We start from the raw sequence: 11,002 nt of genomic DNA, 5'->3' as shown, positions 1-11,002 counted from the left end.
CCAGATGGTAGAAACATGTGATTTACTTACCTACACATATATACTGCTGTCAAATTATTGATAGATATAAAATGCATTTTGAAATAAAGTTTCAATAATTTTCACACTTGTGGTGGTTTGAATGAAAATGTTCCTTGTAGGCACAGATGTTTGAACACTTGTTGTCCAGTGGTGCTGTTTGAGAGGAGTTAAGAGGTACAGCCTTTTGGAAGATGTGTATCGTGGGAGGAGGGTTTTGAGAGTTTTAAGATTTATGGCATTTCCAGCTCCCCCCACCTCCCATCCTCTGCTTGTTTAAGATGTGAGATCTCAGCTTGCTGTTTCCACCAATTTGTCTTAGTCAGGGTTTCTATTCCTGCACAAACATCATGGTCAAGAAACAAGTTGGGGAGGAAGGGTTTATTCAGCTTACACTTCCATGATGCTGTTCATCACCAAAGAAAGTCAGGAATGGAACTCAAGCAGGTTAGGCAGTAGGAGCTGATGCATAGGCCATGGAGGGATGTTACTTACTGGCTTGCTTCCCCTGGTTTGCTCAATTTGCTTTCTTATAGAACCCAAGACTACCAGGCCAGAGATGGCACTACCAATGCCCCACAGCTGGATCTCATGGAGGCATTTCCCCAACTGAAGCTCCTTTCTCTGTGATAACTTCAGCCTGTGTCAAGCTGACACACAAAACCAGCCAGTACAATTGACTCTTTGTCAACTTGACACACAAACACATCACTATTAAGCCTCAACCCTTACATTCTTATCCATCCCAAGATCTAAATAACTTTTAAAATCACAGTCTTTGCAAATTCTTACATACTAAAATTTCAATCCCTTTAAAATATCCAATCTCTTTTAAAATCCAAAATCATTTTTACAATTAAAAGTCTCTTAACTGTGGGCTCCACTAAAATACTTTCTTCCTTCAAGAGGGAAAACTATCAGGGCATAGTCACAATCAAAAGCAAAATCAGACTCCAACCATCTAATGTCTGGTATCCACTCATGATATGTTGGGCTCCTTCAAGGGTTTGGGTCACTTCTCCAGCTCTGCCCTTTGTAGCACATACCTTGTCTTCTAGGCTCCAGATGCCTGTACTCCACTGCTGCTGCTGCTCTTGGCAGTCATCTCACGGTACTGGCATCTCCAAAACACTGCTATCTTCTGCTGTAACTAGGCTTCACCAATAGCCTCTCCTAGGCTCTCTTCATGGTGCCAAGTTTCTACTTGCTCCCATGCTGTTCCAGCCATTTTGGACTCTAACACTCTAGAACCGTAAGCTTAAATGAATTCTTTCTTGGTAGTACTGTTTTATTTTGCCAGCAGAAAAATACCTATTACAACTTTGTTATGCATGAAAGGTGAGCACACACATAATTATCATAAATATCTCATTTATTGATAAATGGTCATTTGCTCAGTGGCTCATGAAATCACTTACTTTTGTGGGAGTGCTATTTTTGCAGAGAATATGGTGACATTAAGGTGAGGTATACCACCAATGAATTCCTTGCCTAAAAGTGTAAAAATGTCTTCATCTTACATTTTCTTACTAGTGAACTCTTGGTGTAAGAGATACGCTAACAAAGTCTCTTTTATCTTTATATTGCTCATGTAATTCCACAATCACTAAAAAATTCTTTCTCATCACTGAAAAGTTCTCTCTATCTGTTGGCACCTGACTAGAGGCTCCCTCTACTTAGCAGGCGATTTGTTCTACTTTTTGCTCAACACCAAAGTGAAATCACTGATGTTGTTTGTTGTTTAGAGTTAGGCTGTTTAGCTACAGCTTCCTCCTTAGCAATGACCTGGCCTTATGTCTCTTAATCAATTATGTGTTGATTCATGTTTCCTAAAAGAACCATATACACACTCGGTTATGATCCAAAGACTGACAGTCTCCTTATGCAGTCTGAAGAAACCACATGAGAGTTTGCATATGAACCATGCATAGTAAAACATCAGGACTATGAAGAGCTATCAGATAGAACATTTATAACTTCAAATGACCAAGTACCGTGTACTTGTACTTTCCAGCAGATGGAAATAGGTTTGGGTTCTGTTGCTTATTGATGTTTTATTGACTTGTTTTTAGGTAACTTTAACAGAATTAGAAACAACAGTTTACATACAAACAGACTTAGAACCTTAACTGGAGATGACTTTCTTGGTTCCTGTGAGTTTCCCTACTCTCAGACTTTCCATTTTCACCAATTTCTTATCTTCTCCAAGGTGAAATTGCTGATTAATTAATATATAAGAAGTTTAAGGTTGATTTTGATTTATATAAAGAGCTCTTTTATTCTCCATTTAGACTTTTTTCTTTCTTTTTTTATTAGATATTTTCTTTACATTTTAAATGTTATCCCCTTTCCTAGTTTCTCCTCAAAAAATCCCCTATCACCTATCCCCATCCCCCTGTTCCCCAACCCACTCACTCCTGTTTCCTGGCCCTGGCATTCATCTATACTGGGCCATAGAATCTTCACAGGACCAAGGGCCTCCCTTCCCATTGATGACCAACTAGGCCATTCTCTGCTACATATGCAGCTAGAGCCATGAGTCCCTCCGTGTGTTTTCTTTGATTGGTGGTTGAGTGCCAGGGAGCTCTGAGGTTACTGGTTAGTTCATATTGTTGTTCCTCCTATAGGGCTGCAAACTCCTTCAGTTCCTTGGGTACTTTCTTTAGCTCCTTCATTGGGAACCCTGTGCTTTGTCCAATGGATGGTTGTGAACATCCAATTCTGTATTTGTCAGGCACTGGCAGAGCCTCTATGGAGAGCCCTGCTCTCCATTTAGACTTTTAGAGGACCCATACTCTAAATAATACATACAGTGCCTGGATGTTATTAATAAGTGGCCACAGGTGGGAGGATTCTCAAGGAAGTAGGCAAAGGAGACATATTTGTTGCTCTGGCATGGCAAGAATGTCTATGTAGACAGAAGCAGATTGGATGCTAAATCTGTGTTCCACAAAAAGATCGTGTAGATTAGTTCATCTTGGACTTGATCAGAGAAGTTTCTCCCTGGCATAGGTGACGATTAAGGCAGAGACTCAGAACAAACTGCTGAAAAAAAACCAGACTGTTGAGTGATCTTCCCTGAGTGGGTCACACATCACTTTCCCCACGCCTCAGGGAACATAGCAAAGAGAGAGCAGAAAGAATGGAAGAACTGGAGGGTAGGAAGGAGGACTGTGAAATTCTGTCTTCTGGACATGGCATGGCTCTTGCATCTATGAACTCATAACAGCAGTGGTTACCTATACAAGACCCTGAAGAATTCCAGCCTCATCAACATTCCATTATGGAAAGGGAAAGAACCTATTACTTTCCCTCCCCTGGGAGCTATAAGAGGTTAGTCATTGCTGGAGGAGGGGTGTCATGCCTCTCAGTTGTGTAGCCTTCTGCTGCCAAATTGCCCTTGATCAGTCATTGAGCCCTGGTGCAGGTTCGTGTATGTAATCTGAATTAGATGCAGGAACACACACACATGCACATTCACACACACATGCACACACACACACACTCACAGATATGAAAGTATGACAAGGATTTATTGGGAAGAAAAGGTTGTTTAGGACTTGCAGCAGGGGGAGATGATAAATGAGAATAATAGAGGACAATTAGGAATAAATTTCTGTATTTATGAGATTGCAATAAATAAATACATTAAAGCAATCTTCCGAGGTCTAGTTGGCTTTCCTTGTCTAGCACAGGCTGTGTCTGAGACTGAAATTTACAGTTGTGTGTTGGGGTGCATGGGCATCCTGAAGTTCTTATCTAAGTAGTGTGAGTTGCTGCCTAATTGCTTACAGGCTGATTTCTTCATGGTTCAGCAACTGAGCAGAAGTGTTTGCCATTGTTTAGTGCTACACACTTTCCAAGTTCACTCCTCATGTCACTACTGGGCAGGTGGTGGCAGGCCCATAGCATAGAAGGCAGAGATGGGTTCCCCAGAACAAACCGGCAAGCCAGGCTAGCCGAAATGGCAAGCCCTGGCCTCTGTCAGAAACTTTGTCTCCACATATAAAGTGGAGAGTGACTGAAGAAGACACTCATAATCAACCTCAGCCCTCCATGTGCACACCTATTCACATACAACACAAAAAGCATCTCCTATTTAAATATTATTTTTTCAGATTTGGCTATTATACGTGTTGATACCTTGATCATACTTTGACACCAACTTTTGAAAGTCTCATTTTAGGGAGATCTATTCACTTTCTTTGATATCATAGCCAACTGCTCTTATATTTAATGTAGTAAGATAGTTATTAGCATTTATTATCCTGTCATTTTTTTTTTGGATCAGAAATTTAGGAGTGGTAGAGATGGACAATTTGGCCTAAAGCCTTCTGAGGTTGCAATTGAGGTGTCCAAGCCAGTGCAGGAGTCGAATAGAGGCTCTATGTCTAAATTGTCCTTTTCTCCAGCATAGAAAACCTCGGTCCCTTACCTATTGGACCTTCTCATATGCTGCTTGGGTACTCACAATGCATGGATTTCCTAGGAGAGTAGCCAAACAGTCAGCAAGACAGAAACTTCAGTGTCTTATGGCACAACCTTGGAAGTCTTGCTCCAGGGTGCCCATAGGGTACTACTGGTTACAAGAGCCATCTTACCCAATGTAGGAGGGGTATGCTCAAAGGTGGACGCACATACTGAAGCTGTCTTGGAGTCTGACTCTCAAAGATGGAGTCCTAGAAATGCATTTATGGTATTATTTGAGGAAATTATTTTAGTACAGAAATTCATTAATTAAATAGTTCCATATATTTATTCACATGTAAGCTAAGTGTGAAATCCATTCTTCCCGAGTTGTAGTCGTCCAGTCTTCTTTGGTTACCTTGATCCTTTCTAACATTTGAGATGATGGCTGGTTATCATACACACATAGGGATGTTGTAAGAAAACATAAACTCTTCTGTATCCACAGATATGGCTATTCATGTTACTGTGTCCATGGTATGACTTGCTTTGTATGTTAGAAAGATTTTTTTCCTGTGAGTTTTTAATTAGATGGCTTCTTAGGGTTTTCCTTTATTTCTTCTCCCATAGTTGTTGTCCTCTTGTCTGACTATTTTGATACATTCATATTTCTACCTCAACCCATATATGCAAAATAAAGGACAAATTGTTGTCAAAGACATGGGGTAATGAGAAGGATCAAACTCCAAAGTGGTCTCATATTGACTAGGCAAGAAAATGTCCTTGTTTGTAGGATAAACATATTGAAATATTTAGATATACTGGGGCATCATGTTGGCATCTTATTCTCAGACTCTTCCAAATGATATTTACAGGCACAGAAGCATACAGCAATATATATCATTTTTCCAGCAAAGAGTGTAGTTTTTGGTATGTTATATTGTCCCTATGGTATGTGTGTTCCAGTGGCTTTCTTTTCCTTTATATATAAGAATGTCACCCTCTTTCTTCTTCCATTTTAAGTTCTGATACAATTTCAATCCTGCCAAAATGTTGAAAGGATTGTAGGCAGAATTCCTATGCACACTTCTGTCCATGTTTTATTCTTATCAGGTTTGCTCTTTGTTCTCCGTCATGCTTTCAGTAATGTGGAGAGCAAAGCCAGGCTCGTGAGGTTTCAGATGGGATGCAGCCATTCGTGCTTGTTCTGGCAAAGAAACCAAACATTTAACTGAATTTTTCAGTGTACTAAAACTTCATGGGAAGCTGAAATCTACAGTCACAGACTATGGAATTTGGTTGGGGAAATTTAAATATGACAAGGTGTCCAAACTGTGACATGATAGTTGGGGGTGGCATTTAGCCAGGTTTATGGTCGGGAGAAAAGTTTAGAAAGTTTGAAAAATTGGGGAGATTGTCCAGAAAGGCAATGGGTAGAAGGTGATGATCAAGGAGAATGTGATTGTTAGAGATTAGCCCCTTTAAAGAGACACCAGGCATGTGGCACTGGGAAAATAGGAAAAATGCCTTGAGGGAAAACCCTGTTTCCTCACAGGTTCCAGAGAGCGAAAATCGTAAAGTCAACCAAAAGACTTTGCTTTGAGAAGAGAGTATAGTCTGCTGGGAAGCCTTGTACACATAGGGACACCTAGGGCAGTCTCTTGCTGAATTCAGTCACCCAAACCTTTACAGGCCATGCTCTGATGGAAGCAATTCAGCTGCTGCTCAAGCAGTCAGAAGGCTTTAGCATCATCCATGTGATGTTGGCTTTGAGACATGTCACAAGCAAGAGTTCTGGGGTCACGGAGGCATTGCTCCTGCAGGCCAATCCCAAGAAGACTATTTGTGACTCAGAGAGGGTGAAGGTGAGGATGCAGCGGAGAACAGGAGACTGGAAGTGTTGGGAATGTAGAACAAAGAACACGGTTGGAATTTATAGTTGGAAACTTTTAGAGATGGATCAAATGCATCTTGCAGTATGAGGTGGCCGTGAGCCTTTTGGGACCAGGGGAAAGAAAGTCACATGGTTTTAGGATAAAATGTATTTCATGGTCTCTGGTGTTAACACTCAGGTCTCCAACTGGAGCCAATGGTTTGGGAGTTGCTTTAAGAGGTGAGGTCTAGGTGGAGAAGGGATTGCTAAGGCAAGCCTTTGGGAGGGGGACATACTTACCTGGCCCCTCCCTGTGTTCCTATTTTTTGAGTTCTGGCCACTGTGTTGAGAACTGTTCTCTACCATACCCTTACTGTCACAATGGACTGAGTCCTCTCAAACAATAATCCAGAATAAAATCTTCCTTAAGATGTTTCCATTTCCACAATATTTCCAAAATTGACAGGTATTATATATATATATATATATATATTTTTTTTTTTTTTGGCTCTTTTCAGTTTATTGCATGAAGGAGTTACACTAGTCCAAGTTAAAAGCGGACCCCAAATGATTACATTATACAAGCTGTGAGGTTTTTAAACTTGTGACAAGGGACAGAAGGGAAATTCTACCCATTGCAAGGAAATCCTCGCTTAAGCTTCAGAGAGCCACAAGCACTTAAAACCCATGAACCTTCAGCTGATCGTCCTTAGCCAGTCCAATCTCTATCAGGAGCTGGCATATGTTCCTGCGCTGGTCACCCTGTAGCTGAATTACTTCTCCATATTCTGGATGCTCAATTACAGTACCATTGCAGGCAAATTACTTCTTAAACGCCTTCACTGGTTTCTTTTTATCGTAATCATCAGCGATTCCTTGGACAGTGGTAAGGGTCTTCCTGCCATTTCTCTGTTGAATTCTTACATGGATATAATCCTCAGTGCCAGCAGGAAGCAGGTCATCCCCCTTACTTGCATCAGCAAAGGGGTCGAAAGAGTGGAGGTTCTGGATAGCGGACATACGATATGATTCCTTTTCCTCAGTGGAAACGGCCTGCGGAAGGGGGCTGCGGGAGAAGGTGGGCGGGGCGGGGGGCGGTGGCGGAGCGTTGGGAAGCGAGGGGGCTCGAGGGGGAGGCAGCTGAGTCCTCGGCGGCCACTCAGTGACTGGGGCCTATATTTTGTTTCTTAATCTATAAATGTAATGGCTAATGGAAAGGATAAATGTATTTAAGTACTGTTTATTTCTAGAGTGCTTGTTGAGTCTTGGTGATCAATACTCATCCTACATGCCATAGATTTTGATAAACTATGAAAATTTTAGAAACCATTTTAATTTAAAGATAACTTTTATAATGTTGGACACAGAGTTAAAAGAAGACGTTCTTTGTGAGAGGGAGCCTGCTGTATAGACACTTCCATAACGACTTTGGAGGTGAAGAAAATTCAGTTACCACTGTTTTCTAACTAGCCCATGAACCCTGAGTTGTTTTAGTTTATCCTGCACCTTCATGATCCTTTGACAGAGTGCTAATTCCTGCAGGGTTGCTACAAAAGTGACTGAGGTTGGATCCTATATCAAGCGTGCAAGAGACAAGCATTTTATTCACTTGCTGAAAAAAGGAAAACAATTACATGAAGTCTTATACACAGTAGATGCCCAAGCATAACGTAAGTAAATAGTTCTATTGGTGTTAATCATGAGGTGTGTGTGGAGTTTGATTGTTGCAATGAGTTTTACTACAGAGGTGTTTGTCTGTTGGAAACACTGCTTGGAGACCAGGACATTTTCTCTTTATCCCTATAGCTGTGTTGTTCACACACATATTTCCAAGGCAAGGTGTTCAGTAGATTGGAAGGAGGAGAGTCACTTTGGTTAAATTGACAACTTACCACTCACTACACATCAATTACTTTTTTTTTTTTGGTAGATGTTGCTTTTGCACAATTTTAGAAGTTCTCTTGAAATAAGCAAATGTACCTTTTCCATCAGGTTTGACAGAACATTTCCCTTTATCTCTATTTCCCAGCAAATTTAGCATATTCAGAAATCATAATGTATATTGGAAAGGGCCATTTTAAAGATGTATTTTTTGCTTATTCAGTGGTGTGTGTGTGTTTGTGTGTGTGGCCATGAAGAGTGCCATGGTGCATGTGTGGTGGTCAGAGGACAACTTGAGGAATCTGTCCTTTCTTTCCACCTTCACACGGTTCATGGGGATTGAGTGTAGCTTGTCAGGCTTGGCATGAAGCCTTTAACTGCAGAGCCATCGTTGCTTGTGGGATCAGTAAATGTAAGTTCCACATAAAAGCCTGTGCTTTAGAACCATTTGTTCTCCTGGATGCTTCTAGACATTTTCTTTAAGAAATGTCAAAGGCAACATACTTATAAAAGACTTCTCCTGGTTTTTTTTATTAGATATTTTCTTTATATACATTTCAAATGCTATCCCGAAAGTTAAAAGACTTCTTTTTTTGTAATTCATTTTTTAGGAAAATGTCATGGTATTTGTCCCTGGCTGGCCTGTAATTCTCTGTGTGACCAAGCTGCCTTCAAAATCAAAGATCCAATTGCTTCTGCCTTCCAAATGCTGGAAGTAAAGGCAGGCACCACCATACCCAGACTTAAAAGTTTTTTCAAGATTTATTTATTTTATGTATTTGAGTACACTGTAGCTGTCTTCAGACACACTAGAAGAGGGCATTTGATCCCTCTAGATGGTTGTGAGTCACCATGTGGTTGCAGGGAATCGAACTTGGGATCTCTGGAAGAGTGGCCAGTGCTCAAAACCACTGACCCATCTCTCCAGTCCCACTTATGCTTTTTTTTTTTTTTTTTGAGAAAAAAGTAAGCATAGATGAATAGGATTAAAAGAAAACTTACTTATCCCCTTATTGACCAGAACTTCATCAACTACTTTATGCAGTTGCTTTATCTTTTTCCAAAACAAACAAACAAACAAAACAACAACAAAACCTCTCCAAACCCACATGTTACTGTTTACAACTCAAATTTCCTCATTTCTAAATGTGATGATATTCATTCCTTCTTGGGAAAGGTAAAGACAATTGCAGCCAAAGGAGAGAACACATTCTATAGCATGTGTTGGAGATTCCATTCTATCCACCCCCAAAATGATCATCTTGTGTCTGAGATCTAGTACTTAGAATATGATCTCCATTGGAAATTAACTCTGAGGAGGTAATCAAGTTAAGACAAACTATGAGTTCTAGTCCATTACTATTCTGGAATAAACACTAAGACACCAAAGAGAGTGGAAGAGAGGAGTTGTCACTGGTAGACTGAAGCCAGCATAGCTCCTGAGGGCCTGAGATCCAGTTCACATTCTCATTTTATACTCTAAAGCCACACGGTGGGGCAAGCAACCAAGCAATACTCTAGAGAAAGGTACACAGCAGCAGGTTGTTAAGGGCAATGGCCTATTGTTTCCACTGTTTTTCTAGGTCATCCTGTTCCAGGTAACAAGTGAAATCACATTTGGCAATTAGGCAGCACTAGCAGTGTGTTAAGTAAATCACTACATCAGCATCTAATAGTTGATCTTTTCTACTCTCTTCTACTACACTGTGACTAAAAGGGGGAGTTTGGAGACGTGAATGTAAAGAGATAGAGGGAGAAGATGGTCATGAGAGACACCTGGAGATGATTCCCTCAGTGTTCTGATGAACTAACGCTGCTGATGCCGCCTTTGCAGACACCTGGATTTAAAGACATGAATCAAAACCATTCTGGTTTTAAGGCACTCATTTTGTAGTGCTTGTTACTGCAGGTCTGGAGAATTCATACAGGCTAGATGAACACACAGGAGGCATGTGATTGTAAACATTCCAGTGAGTCCTTGCATTCGCTCACTTATATCTGCATGCCAGTCTGTTGGGAACATCTAAGTAGAATGCATACATTACTATTCATAGTTCATACAATCTTTACAACACCTCTATTAGGTAGGTACTTGTGTTGGTTTGAATGAAAGTGGCCTCTACAGGCTTATATGGAATGGCACTATTAGGAGGTATGACCTTGTTGGAGTAGGTATGGTCTTGTGGGAAAAATGTATCAATGGGGGTGAGCTTTGATATTTCAAGTTCTTAAGCCAGGCCCAGTCACACTCTCTTACTGCTACCTACAGATCTAGATGTAGATCCTTCTCCAGCACCATGTCTGCTTGCATACTACCATGCTTGCCACTATGATGATAATGGACTAAACGTCTGAACCTATAAATCAGCTCCAATTAAATGCTTTCCTTTATAAGAGTTACCATAGTTATGGTGTCTCTTCACAGCAATAGAAAACTGATGCAGACAGAAGTTGGTACCAGGAGTGGGGTATCACTATGCTAGGCATGACTATGTTTTTGTTTGGAAGAATGTGGACTTCGGGACTTTGGATTAGGAAAACAGTTGAATGCTTTATGCAGGTCTTAATGGACCATACTAGGAGGAACATGAAAGGCAATGGTGCTAAGAATGATTTAAACTGTGGGCTCTGCTCAAAATACTTCAGAGGAGAAGAATATTAGTATATGGCCTAGAAACCATTCTTGTGATATCTTGGAAAAATATGTGGCTGCTTTATGCCCTTGTCCAAAAAAGTCAGCCTGAAGCTATGTTGGTGAGCTATGGATTAACAGCTTTGGCAGAAGAGATTCCCTGACAGACTAGTATTGACTAAGTTATTTGG

The 11,002-nt window shown here is 40.7% G+C and overlaps 1 pseudogene; it reads right to left on the bottom strand.

The window, feature by feature from the left end:
- Positions 1 to 6,790: 6,790 nt before the first annotated feature.
- On the bottom strand, positions 6,791 to 7,323 carry LOC110295245 (eukaryotic translation initiation factor 1 pseudogene; annotated as a pseudogene).
- Between the last annotated feature and the right edge of the window lie 3,679 nt (positions 7,324 to 11,002).

This window comes from Mus caroli, unplaced genomic scaffold (assembly GCF_978045245.1).
Source record: "Mus caroli unplaced genomic scaffold, Mus_caroli_1 scaffold_4, whole genome shotgun sequence".
Classification (NCBI taxonomy): Eukaryota; Metazoa; Chordata; class Mammalia; order Rodentia; family Muridae; genus Mus; species Mus caroli.
The sequence above is the reverse complement of the archived record's forward strand: the minus strand, read 5'-3'. Positions and strand labels throughout refer to the sequence as shown.